The following is a 13,145-nucleotide window of genomic DNA, read 5'->3' on the forward strand; positions in this document are numbered from 1 at the left end:
ACGGAGGCAGTGTGAGCTCTGAGTGAGGAAGCACCGCTCTGTAGGGTTGTGTTGTTTATCAGTTCTCTAGTTAGCTTTCGTTAAGCTCTTAATAATCGTCTGTTTTCATCATAGTGTACAACTTTCTCAAAGCTGTCTGCGTTCTTCTGGACACTTAAGAACAAGTTAACGTTAGATCTGTTTTAGACTCTGTCTAGAAAGTAACTAGTTAGTCCCGTAGAACAGTGCTGCTGCTGGTTAGCTCGTTAGCTCTCCTGATGTTCGTGTGTCTGACTGCAGCATCTGGACTCAAACCTGGTAAATTAAAGCTCAACCAGTGCTTTAACCACAATATAATATGAACGTAGCAGCTGAGCTGTCGGTACCAGCTGGATGTAAGACCCAGCTAGCTGGTAGCTGAGATAGCTAGCATGCTAAAGCGAAGCTGGCTATCTCAGCTACCAGCTAGCTGGTAACGACAGCTAGCTGGTAGCTGAGAGAGCTAGCATGCTAAAGCGGAGCTAGCTGACGTATTTTCTGCAGCCTTCCTCTCTAACATGTCCTGAACTCTTAAAGGTAGATAAATTGAGATTTACTGCAGTAGTCTTCTTCTGTGTTTCACTGGAAGTATGACAGAAGTTTTGGATTGTTTGAGCAGCTTTTTATTGGGGTTGTGATTCTAAGTGAAGCCTTCAACCACGTAGCTAAAGGCTAGCTGTCAGGTTTGTCCAGTAGCTTTTAATAATTGCTTTGTCGTGTTTTCAGACTAATGTGCTTTTTGGAGATTTCTTGAGCAGCTGTTAGTGATGCTTATGAGAGAAGGTGAACAGGTCACAGGGGGAGTTTTGCTTCGTTTAGTCGGTGTTTGGATGTAGATGATGGACAGGCAGAATAAGGTCAGGAAATAGACTGCTTCAGATGCATTCTTAGTTTAAATATCTGTTTTTTATCACCACTAACTGAGTTAGCTTGAACACTTGTGCTGAAATGGAAGTATTTATCTTTTTTTGGTTGTTGCTCTATTTTCATGTTAGTAGAGAAAGATTTCTGCTCAGAACCAAACAGAAGAGAAGGTTCTTCTCCTTTTATTCCATTCAACGTCTCCAGTAATTTATCAAAGCCAAGGAGGAAATATGTAATATGACGTCTTCACTGATAGATTACTGACAGACATCAGTATTAATGAGAAGGTGGAACGGTAATTAGAGTCTGGGAAACACATTATTTACTGATCTGTCGCCTTCATTCTTTCTTGGGGGTTTCATGCAGGTCAGCATGAAAAAGAGAAACAACAGTATTATATGTAAGGTAGATGGTATATGTGATAAACAGATTACTGTTACACCATTGGGATTTGTCTTCCAGATATCCCAGTGGTGGCTGTTCCAGAAGGAAGTGGCGTTCTCCTAAGATGTTCACCAAACCCTGTGGAGAACCTCGTTACGACGCTCTTCGATTGGAAGATGGGCGAGACGATGGACCACAAGAATCGACTACGACGGGAACGGGCATTCCAGTCAACATGAGCAGTTCAGGGGACGAGTCTCACATTTTCCCGACCAACTGATCGATGGCAACGCCTCAATCATCATCAGAAACACAAAGATTGAGGACACAGGAATCTACACCTGCATCTTTCCAGAATTTCAGGACCAAAGAGTCAGCATGAGGCTCGTTGTTGGTGAGTTTCTCAAACCGTCGACTCCTAAAACTGTAAATTCTCATATAAAAGCAGGTTTTTAGATGATGGCAGTCTGATGCTCTGAGCCACTCAGGAGATTAAAGAAGAATTTACATCCTGTTTTATGTCCTCATTTGTAGAGATTTTTATCTGTAGCAGCTTAAAAAAAAGAGCTTAAATGTAAATCAGAGATTTAATTCTGTCTAATGAGAATCACAGTCCACATATCAGCAGCAACCACTAGTTTTATGTTATTCTCTACTGTTGAAAAGTCTGAGGTCATCCAGACAATTCCATGTTCTCCATGAAAACTCCCACTTTTATCCATGCAATAACATAACTGCACAAGGGTTTTCTAATCATCAATGAGTCTTTCAACACCATTAGCTAACACAATGTAGCATTAGAACACAGGAGTGATGGTTGCTGGAAATGTTCCTCTGTACCTCTATGGAGATATTCCATTAAAAATCAGAAAATTCTGCGTGTTGTCATGATAAAAGGCACATATCCACTAACTCTAACTGATCAGATAATCCACTAACCCTAACTGATCAGATAATCCACTAACCCTAACTGATCAGATAATCCACTAACCCTAACTGATCAGATAATCCACTAACTCTAACTGACACCTATTTGGACAGTGGATTCATAATTCATCTCTATTAGCAATCATCTGACAGATAAAAATTCGGTGTCCAACCTCAGCGCTCCACTTGTTTCCTAAAATAGAGCATTATTATAATTAAAGATCCTGTGAGGTGTGATATATATATTCAGATTACAATTAATCACTAATCATAGGATCTTTATGAAGAAGCTGTGCAACATGGTGTATTCTGATACGTGTACTGCAGCCTCACTGTAGGGATTAATGAGTGAAGGACTCAGTCATGGAGGACAGTTTACCTCCTCCTGAGATCAGGAACAGATTCTACCTCACTATGTACAGCTGGACTCTAAATTATTCAGCCTTCGTTGTAAATCAGGTTTACTGGCTAATAGGGCTGGGCGATAAATCGATTTTATCGATTAATTCGACTTTGTACTTAATGTCGATTTGTTTTAATGAAAATCGATTTTCTCATCAACATCCGCCACCAACGCCTTCCCGCTGGGCTCCCGTAGTTCAGAGTGCCCCCCCTCCCCCCCGCGCTTGATATACAAACAACATGGCGGCGAGCGGTGCAGATCTAAAGGTACGTGTCCACTAGATGCTATTTTCCCGCACGGCAACGCACCACATCTGAAAATCACATGGACGGCAGGCGGTCACTAGCGAACCACATGACATGGTCACATGACAGTGAGGAGCAACAGCAGGCCGCTACGTGGTCACATGACCGAGCTTTCAGCTGGACAGTCCTGCAGACAAGTCGGATAAATTGTATTTATGAAGCCAAATGAAACTAATCAGCTAGCTAGACTGCAAGATTGTCTTAAGGACATAAAGACCTGGATGACCTATAATTTCTTACTACTAAATTCAGACAAGACTGAAGTCATTGTATTTGGCCCCAAACATCTTAGAGAATTGCTTTCAAAGCATATAGTTACTCTGGATGGCATTACATTGGCCTCCAGTACTACTGTGAGGAACCTCGGTGTTATCTTTGACCAGGACATGTCCTTTAACTCACACATAAAACAAATCTGTAGGACTTCCTTTTTCCACCTGAGAAATATTGTGAAAATCAGGAACATCCTGTCTCAGAGTGATGCAGAAAAACTAGTCCATGCATTTGTTACTTCTAGGCTTGACTACTGTAATTCCTTATTATCAGGTTGTCCCAATAGCTCTCTGAAACATCTACAGCTGATCCAAAACGCTGCAGCCAGAGTACTGACGGGAGTTAGCAAGAGAGATCATATTTCTCCTATATTGGTTTCTCTTCATTGGCTCCCTGTTAAATCTAGAATAGAATTCAAAATCCTTCTTCTGACATATAAAGCTCTTAACAACCAATCTCCATCATATCTTAAAGACCTGATAGTACCATATTATCCTAGCAGAACTCTTCGCTCTCAGACTGCAGGCTTACTTGTTGTTCCTAGAATCTCTAAAAGTAGAATGGGAGGCAGAGCCTTCAGTTATCAGCTCCTCTCCTGTGGAACCAGCTCCCAGTTTGGGTTCTGGAGGCTGACACCCTCTATATTTTTAAGACCAGGCTTAAAACCTTCCTTTTTGACAAAGCTTATAGTTAGGACTGACTGGGGGACCCTGAGGGGGTCAGCTGGAGTCTTCCTCTTGGACGTCCCTTAGTTCTGCCCCTAGTTCTGCTGCTATAGGCCTAGGCTGCTGGAGGACCTCTCTGGATGCACTGAGCCCTTCTCTAACTACCTATGTATTTACTATATATACCATTATTGCATTACACTCACTCTGTTTCTCCCTGTATCCTTTCTCCGAGTGTCCCTGATCCCAGAGCTGGATGCTTCAGATCTGTGGTGGTTCTCCCACCAACTGGCCTAATCTCCATCTGTGGGATGCTGCTGCTGCTGACCTTCCTCCAGCCCACTGCTTCCAGCTGCCCATTTCCATCAATCTACTCTGCATCACCCTCACTATACTTGATTTGCTCATCTACATATTTTTGAATTTACCACCAGCTATATATGTAGTATATTTAATGCCAGAGCTGTACACCATAGCAGTAAACTATAATTAGTTTCCATGTTAGTTGTACTTTGCATGTATCATCTGTCTTATCATGCATGTATTAAACTGTGTTTTATGGTCCTTGTGTCCCACCCCCCACCTCTCTATCTCTACCTCTTCCCCTCTATCTGTATCCCTCTATCTCTACCCCTCTATCTCTATCTCTACCCCTCTATCTCTACCTCTCTACCTCTTCTGTCCCTCTAAACCCGCCCGGCCAGCAGCAGATGGGTTCCCCCACATTAGAGCCGGGTTCTGTTCCAGGTTTTTTTCCCTGTTAAAAGGGTGTTTTCCTGCCACTGTCTCCTTAGGGCTGCTCTGGGGTTCAGGCATATGGGTTCTGTAAAGCGTCTTGTGACAATTTGACTGTAATTGGCGCTATATAAATAAAATTGAATTGAATTGAATTATGGAATTCTCTGGATGACCTCAAACTTTAGAACTGTCGTCTATGACGACTAAAAGCTGGAATAAGTTCTGGTTAACAGGTTTGTTGTGCCGTCTTCTTCTTCATGTCTTCACAGGTGTTGCTCATGAGCCTTACGTCTCCATATCTGACATCTCCGAGTCCGGGGTTCGACTGAAATGTGAGGCTAAAGGTGCGTTTCCAGAGCCGAAGCTTCAGTGGCTGGACAGTGATGGAGTCGTTCTTTTCTGCTGACGATCCAGAGGTTTCAGAAAGAGGACGTCTCTTTGATGTCACCCTCCAGACTACGGTGAACTCCACCAACTCCGTTTCTGCTGCGTGGTGAAGCAGGAGAACTTCCACCATCAGATCGAACGCAACGTCACTGTTCCAGGTGAGACTGACTGAAGTGGATGTGGAATGGTTTATTGTTGGTTTGTCTCAGATTATAGCAGCATGAACACCCTGGTTTCTGTTATCAGTCTGCTCTACCTGTAGACTTACATTCTCAGACTTACTCCAGCTTTCTGGGATGTCTTTCAGAGAAACTGTTTGAGAAAATGTCCAGAGACGTGGATTGTTCTCAAGCGGAGTGGCTTTGGGAACTTTAATTGGAGCTTTACTTGCGACTGCAGCCTCCATCAGAAGGCGCCTTAATAAAGGTAAGTCCAACATCTCCAGTGTTTACAGACACCAACATGACTGATACCCTGTAACTACCCAGTTCATGTTCACTGAGGATGAGGAGCTTGATGTGGTTCTGATCAGTCTGTATTTAGAGCCAGAACATGTTGAGTTTAGTATAAAACCAGTCAGAGCAGGTTGTCATGCTAATGCTAGGCTAATGAAATGAGTTTACAGACATCAGATTGATGTTAATCTCCTCATTAAACTCTTGGAAGAAACTAAACCTTGAAGACGTAGATGATGACTGTTCCTGCTGATGAAGGCTAGAGGTCGTCGTTGACAGCAGGTGGTTGTCAGCAGCAGAACGTACTTTAGTTGAGGTATATATTACTGTATGTTGTGTGTCTAGAGTACTGGATGTGTCTTATCTTGTCTCATTATGCTTTTATGTTCGTATCTTTATTGCAGCTTGGTCTTTTAGTTTAGGAGCTTTATTTCTCTGGTTTACGTTCTGATTTTGTAATTGTTCTCGTCCAGATCCTGCCTTAGATAGCAGCTAGCTTCAGTTAAACTCATATTTTCTGTAGCATTCAGTCAGAATGGAATCTCCTCAGATGGAGGATGTGTTAATGATCCACTGATCGGTTCACTCAGCTTTGTCCTGCCTTCTGCTGTCTGTGAGTTTTCTTCACAAAACTACCTCTGAGCAGCAAACTCCAAACTCAATATGTGAAGTTTTGTGGAGGATTTTTTCTGTTAGGACTCTGTTCAAAGCCACCACACATTAACGGTCATTTTTACCTCCATCCATTAGTTCATGTTTGCAACTGTGTGATTTTAGTGTTGTAACTCATCATAAAGTGTTGCTGCAGTAGATAAATGATGCTCCACACTAGAAGGAGGTGATTTATTCATCATCACATGTTAAAAATGAAGCAGAGATTCTCAGGTTCAGGAAGTTTATTCAGTCTCCATGACTACCAGTTAGAAGATACAGAATTAAAATCATTTTTGGAGCTCCACAGATTATTTCTGTACAATTTAAAGAGTCAACTTCAGGAAACTAACGTTTGTTTTTTCTCTTCTGCAGGTCATCAGCCACCAGAGAGTCCTGAAGAGTACAAACTTAACGAGAAGCAGAAGGGTCATCCTTGATGTGTCTCCTGTCTGGATGTACAGCCGACATGTCATTCATATTATTAGGAACACCTGAGAAATCTGATGCAGCACAGTACTCACAGGAAAGGGCTGATTCTAATTTATTATTGGGCTGTTTGGTGCTAAACTGTACTCCATCTAAAGTATTCCTAAATGGTGTTGATGTGTAGCAGCAGTAGAAATGTCAGTAGAAATGTCAGTAGAAACTCTAGTAGAAACGTCAGCAGAAACTCCAGTAGAAACGTCAGTAGAAACTCTAGTAGAAACTCTAGTAGAAACGTCAGTAGAAACTAGTAGAAACGTCAGTAGAAACTCTAGTAGAAACGTCAGTAGAAACTCTAGTAGAAACGTCAGTAGAAACTCCAGTAGAAACGTCAGTAGAAACTCTAGTAGAAACGTCAGTAGAAACTCTAGGAGAAACTAGTAGAAACTGTAGTAGAAACTCTAGTAGAAACTCTAGTAGAAACTTCAGCAGCAATAAGAAAACCAGTCGATAGTTTCACTAGAAGGTCCTGAAAGCTCAGAACGTCTCACTGCAAGAACAAACCTTGCAAACCTTTGTTCTGATGTGTTGTTCTAGAGCAGATTCAGTTTCTTCACCTGGTCCAAAGCAAAGACATGAACCAAGTTTCAGCGTTACAGTCGTTAGAAAACGGTGCCAATTTATCGTTATTTATTCAGGTCGGTGGGTGGAGCAAAGAAAATACAACAACTTGTTTGTTTACATGAAGTCTGGAGGATCCAGATCTCTAATAAAGTTTCTGTGAGGAGACTTCATCTTGTTCTGTTGTCTGTTTACAGTAAGGAATGAATCCAGCAGTGAGAAGTATCAGCACCAAGACATTAAAATCTAATAGTATCTGACTAAAAATATACAGGAAGTGATAATATTGGTGTATTTATGTTTCACCAGTTAGAACTAGTCTGTATTTCCTGATTTAAACCTGTCAGATTATTACACCTGATTATAGTTTTTAAACAATAAATACTTTAGTTGGTGACCTTTAAAGTAAAGTCAGTGCAGGACTTCTACATGTAGTGGAGCACAGCGGTGTTACTGCTGTCGTTTAAAGGCTTCAGGAGAATCCAGCAGCAGAATTACAACATAATATTCATGTTTTCATCTGAGTGTGATCACCTGGAAGAAGAGTCACCGTTTCCTCTGGCTCAGCGTGAACAGAGGAGAGTCCAGCTCCAGAGACCAGCTCCAGAGAGTCCAGCTCCAGAGAGTCCAGCTCCAGAGAGACCAGCTCCAGAGAGTCCAGCTCCAGAGAGACCGGCTCCAGAGAGTCCGGCTCCAGAGAGTCCAGCTCCAGAGAATCTAACTCCAGAGAGACCAGCTCCAGAGAGTCCAGCTCCAGAGAGTCCAGCTCCAGAGAGACCAGCTAGTCCAGCTCCAGAGAGTCCAGCTCTAGAGAGACCAGCTCCAGAGAGTCCAGCTCCAGAGAGACCGGCTCCAGAGAGTCCGGCTCCAGAGAGTCCAGCTCCAGAGAATCTAACTCCAGACAGTCCGACTCCAGAGAGACCAGCTCCAGAGAGACCAGCTCCAGAGCGTCCGGCCCCAGAGCGTCCGGCTCCAGAGAGACCAGCTCCAGAGAGACCAGCTCCAGAGAGTCCAGCTAGTCCAGCTCCAGAGAGTCCAGCTCTAGAGAGACCAGCTCCAGAGAATCCAGCTCGTTCAACCACCATCCTGAAAGAAGAAAACAAGTCGTCACATGAAGTTAAACTAAAAGTTAGTGGACAGTTTTATATTTTACTGCCTTTCAGCACTAAATCATGGTTGATAGAAATGACAAGACTTTAGAAGAAAAAACATCTGATGAAGTAAAAACTGATTTCTACAAAGTAACGTCTAATTACAGAAATAAAACTCGACTAGAAGTACTGGTAAGTATTTGTCTGCAGAGTGTATTTACAATGTAGGAAGTAGTAATATTACATACTATCTTATTGTATACTACTTTATCATGACAATTTAAGCTACATGCTATACGATGACGATTTCATGTCGTCCAAAATATGATTAAAATGTCATAGTTTAGTATGTCGTCCAAAACATCACAAAACCATCATAGTTTAGTATGTCGCTCTAAAAACGTCATAGAAAAGCCTTTAGTCCACAAAACGTTGTTTTGTCCCGGCTGTCTGAAGTAGGTGAGGAGCAACACAAAAACAGTCCAAACACTAGTTTCCAGAGGGTTAGACGAGTATTTATTTGAAGAGCAAGTTTACAACAACACAACATGTGAGGGTAAACAAAACAAAAATGTATCAACAAAGTTTTCTGTTAGAGTTTGTGTTCTTCTAAGTTTAACTCCAAGATTTTAAATACTTTCATTCACTGCAAATGAATATCTACTCCAAATGTCTCACTAATAATCATTATCAGCCTTAAAAACCCACAACACACCCGTCTATACTCAACCACACTTAGTACAGTCCGGTTCCCCCTTCTATAAATCTGCCTGGAATCTTCCACTTCCTGTTTGTCAAAGTGGCCTTCTACCTGGACAGGTTTTGTTGGAGCTCATGCAACAAACATTTTGGGTAACTGCACTTTAATATGGATGGATGACACTGAATTAGAGTCTGTTTTAATGAGACTGAGTTAAGATGTGTAGCTCTGTCATTAAATAGGAAATTATTTCTCAGAATTCACAGAGAAAAGTCTGAAATGTTTGCTAGGTTAGCGTCCCACATGTTCTTTGGCTCAGCTAAAGCTAACTCTCTCCAACTTGTGGATCTCTTGAGTTGCTTGTTGTTAAAATATCTTGCTAGAGGTGCTGAAGCTCAGAAAGTCTGAGATGTCTGTTCAAAATAAGCTCATTCTAAAGTCTGATCTGAACTGTCCTCTTTTGTTTGAACTTTCCCTAAACTTAGGAGTCAATGACAGAGCAGCACATCCAGACTGAGTCTCATTTATGTAGATATTAAACTTCAGTGTCATTCATTGATGTTAAAGTGCAGTTTTTCAAATGTTTGTTGCACATGCTCCAGACCAAACCAGTCCAGGTGGAAGACGATGTGAAGAGAAAGCTCCAGAGGATGAATATCACACATTTACATTGGAAATTAATGTCCTTTAATTAGACATTGTCATGCAAAAGTTGGATTTCCCTTTAATGATGTTCAGATCTTTGTTGAGTGTTTTGTTGATGTTGGTTTCTAAATGTTTTCTGACACTCGGCCCCAAAGATTAAAACCTTTTATGGCTCACAAGCTGCAACAATTCACACATTATCAACTATCTTTCTGACTAAACTAAGATAAAAAGTGAAAAACTGCCTGATTCCTGCATCATGAATGTAAATCTTTTTGGTTTTTATGACAGTAAACTGAATATATTTGGGTTTGACATTTTATAAAGCAAAACAAGAAATAAATTAGTGGAGAAAACAATCAACAGATTAATGGACAAAGAAAAAGAAAATGTGTTTTCCAACATATATGGCTGAATTACTCCAGCATTACAAGATACATACAGTTTTGATTAAATTTTATTTATATAACACCAGTTACAGGTTAAATTGTCTCAAGATGCTTTATTTTTATATTTTTTGTATTTTTTAAAAATATGACAATAAGAAATTTAAAGCTCTTGACTAATCCAATTTATTATTTAGTTTTTAAGAGACTAATGGACAATTAAAATAAGTTTCTCCACTAAAACTAATAAACATGAGGTCAAATAGAAGGAAGAGTTTTAAATACTGCAGTGTCTCAAGAAAAAGTAAATCTGCTGGTGGATTCCATTAAAGTCCTAATAAATGATAATAAAGTGTGATGCTAAAGGTTTGTGGTGCTAAAAATCTCCAAGTAAAGATATGAAGTTGAACATGTGGATGGAGGTTGATAAAAGTTGACGTCCCTTCATTTCTGTGGAGCGACTCCATGGATTTTCTGGATGGTGGTTAAAGACCTGCTCTTCTAGTGGTCTTCCTTCTAGTCGCTGTAAAAAGTCAGTCCATCCTGGCTGACTTCAACACCTCTTCATGACAACTTGTTCTGCCTCTGACCTGGTGGAAACTCCAGAAACTGGGGAAAACCTGTGGAGACTCGAAGAACTCGTGGAGACTCGAAAAACTCGTCAGGCGGGGGAAGGTGTGGTGGGTGGTGGAGGAAGGTGGGGGAGTAGAGGGGGGAGGCCACCACCCACCTCCCCGCCTACTCTCCGCCCTGGCTCCACCCAGACTCCGCTTTGGCCCTGCCCATGTGGTGACTTCAGACACTACGATGACAAAGGGACGACGAAATGATGTTTTTTTATCTGATCTGTAGCTCAGTGAGTTAAGGATTTGCCTATGGAGCTGCAGGTCGCTGGTTCAAGACCAGACACTTCTTAAATTTTCTCAAAATACTGACAAAGACAAAGAATGAAAAAGGCCGGTGGCGGGTCTTGAACCTGCGACCTTCCAGTTGGTAGTCTGTCTTCTTTTCCCCTGAGCTACTCGCTCAGATACTAATTCTTCTTTTTTTTGCGCATTTATCATCTATTTTTTGTCATTTTCGAGTTTTTTTTTAATTCGAGTCTCGACTCGACCGTTTTTCTCAGGAGGTTGGGCTTCAGCCTTTGTGCTGGAGGGTGGAACCCTCAGTTCCAAGACTTTCCAAAGCCTCCACACCTCCCGAGTCCTCAGGACCTGAGCTTTCACACAGTCTGAGGGCTGAAATTTTCTAAGTCCCACAGTAGATCTCTGTTAGATTGAACTTTCAGACAGTCCAAGGACTGATATCTTCCAAGTTCCTGAGTAGTTCTATGTTAGTTTGAACCTTCAGACAGTCTGAGGGTTGAAGTTTTATAAGTTTCTCAGTACTTCTCTGTTAGTTTGAACCTTCAAACAGTCTGAGGACTGAAGTTTTAAAAGTTTCTCAGTACTTCTCTGTTAGTTTGAACCTTCAGACAGTCTGAGGACTGAAGTTTTAAAAGTTTCTCAGTACTTCTCTGTTAGTTTGAACTTTCTGGTTAACAGAAGCCTTAAAACTTGTGACCATGAGTCTTGATTTCACATTCAGACCATCCATCTGAGTTCTTCTCAGACCTTCACCTGTGGGTTTTTTAGAAATCCTCAACAAACTTTGATTCTCTTCACTGAACAGTAAAGTTTGTGGAGATCAGAAGGTAACATTAGTTTGATCAATGCCTTCAACTACTAGTAGACTTTATCTGGAAAGCAGTTTTCTGAAATGAGTTCTTAGTAAATCTGTCCACAATCAAACCAAGAACATAGAAAGAGGAAATGTTTGAAGAAACAACTTGTTTTCATTTCAGACTAGAAAACGCTTTAAGACTTTATCTGTTTTTGCTCTTTTTGATCGTTTTATTGTCTCTTCTGTTTAATTTGATCTTCTAAAGTCTAACTGGTGTCTTTTCAAATGTTTTGTCTTTTGTTTGATTCTTCTTAAATGTTTAGTTTTGCTCTTTTCTCACCTTTGATTCTTTTCTAATGTCTGATTTGATTTCGAAATGTTTTGTCTTTTTAATGTTTAATTGTTGTTTTTTCAAATGTTTTATCGGCTTGTTTGAAAAAGTTCATTTTCTTTCCCAATGTTTAATTTTTCGATTAAATCTTTAAGGTTTTTCTTTTTAAATGTTTTACCAACTTTTAATGTTTAATTTTCTTTTTAAATGCTTCATTTTATTTTCTGTTTAATTCCTATTTAAAGTTTTACTGTCTTTAAGATTTAATTTTCTAATTAAACATTTAATTTTTTAATTAAATGTTTTGTCTTTTTAAAGGTTTAATAATCTAATTAAATGTTTCGTATTTTTTTAAATGTATAATATTCTTCTTGCGTAATTGTAATTTTTAAATGTTTAATTTTCTAAAATATTTCATCTTCAATGTTTAATATTTTTGTTTGAAAAATTTTATTTTCAGAATTACATGTTTTGTATATCCTCTTTAATTATCTAATTATCTAATTAATTATCTAATTAAATATTTTGTCTGTTTAATTTAATGATTAAAAAATGTTTAATCATTTTTAATGTTTAATTTTCTTTATAAAAGTTTTATTGTATTAAATGCTTTTTCCCTTTGATTTAATTGCTTTTTTAATGTAGTTTCTTTAATCTTTTTTTTTCTGTCAAGATCTTAACCCCAACCTTAAAAATGAAACAAACCCTTAAATCACAATGAAAATACTTCTGTTGTCACAATCATGAGTTAGTCAATTATTCAGTTTATCAATTCAACTTTATTTGTTTAGCACCTTTCACACAGATGACAAAACTAAACAAGCAAAGAGAAAAAACTGCTAAAACTATGATTAAAACTATTATTAAAACTCAAAAACATATTTTAAAAAAAGATTTAACATAGTAATAAAATGTGTTGTGTCCAGGGGATGGAGGGAGTTTATTGAAGTCTTCTTGGGCTCACATGGGAAATCATTTAAAATATAAACTTGATATTCAGTCTAAGGAAACTGGAAACTGCAGAGCGACAGAAGAACCAACAATATCTCCTGTTTTCTCCTTTAATGAGTCGATTCTTCTTGTGCTTTCAGACCAAAGAACTACAGACTCTTCACAACCTGCTCAAACTCTTGGTACAGGACCTCACCACAAGGTTCAAGAAGGTTTCTGTCTCATTTCTACTCTGAAGATCACCTTCTCCTGCTCAAGCTGC

General features: G+C 39.7%; 1 long non-coding RNA gene across 4 annotated transcripts; it reads left to right on the top strand.

The window, feature by feature from the left end:
* LOC111563167 (uncharacterized) lies at positions 1 to 7,285 on the top strand. Of its 4 annotated transcripts, none has more exons than XR_008601797.1 (5): positions 1 to 297; positions 1,345 to 1,660; positions 2,792 to 5,122; positions 5,272 to 5,390; positions 6,446 to 7,285. It is a non-coding gene; the product is annotated as an uncharacterized LOC111563167 (long non-coding RNA). The 4 variants fall into 4 exon arrangements; XR_008601798.1 differs by having other exon boundaries at positions 2 to 297; positions 4,075 to 5,122; XR_002745668.3 differs by having other exon boundaries at positions 4 to 297; positions 4,847 to 5,122.
* The last annotated feature ends 5,860 nt before the right edge of the window (positions 7,286 to 13,145 follow it).

This window comes from Amphiprion ocellaris, chromosome 5 (genome assembly GCF_022539595.1).
Source record: "Amphiprion ocellaris isolate individual 3 ecotype Okinawa chromosome 5, ASM2253959v1, whole genome shotgun sequence".
NCBI classification, from domain to species: Eukaryota; Metazoa; Chordata; class Actinopteri; family Pomacentridae; genus Amphiprion; species Amphiprion ocellaris.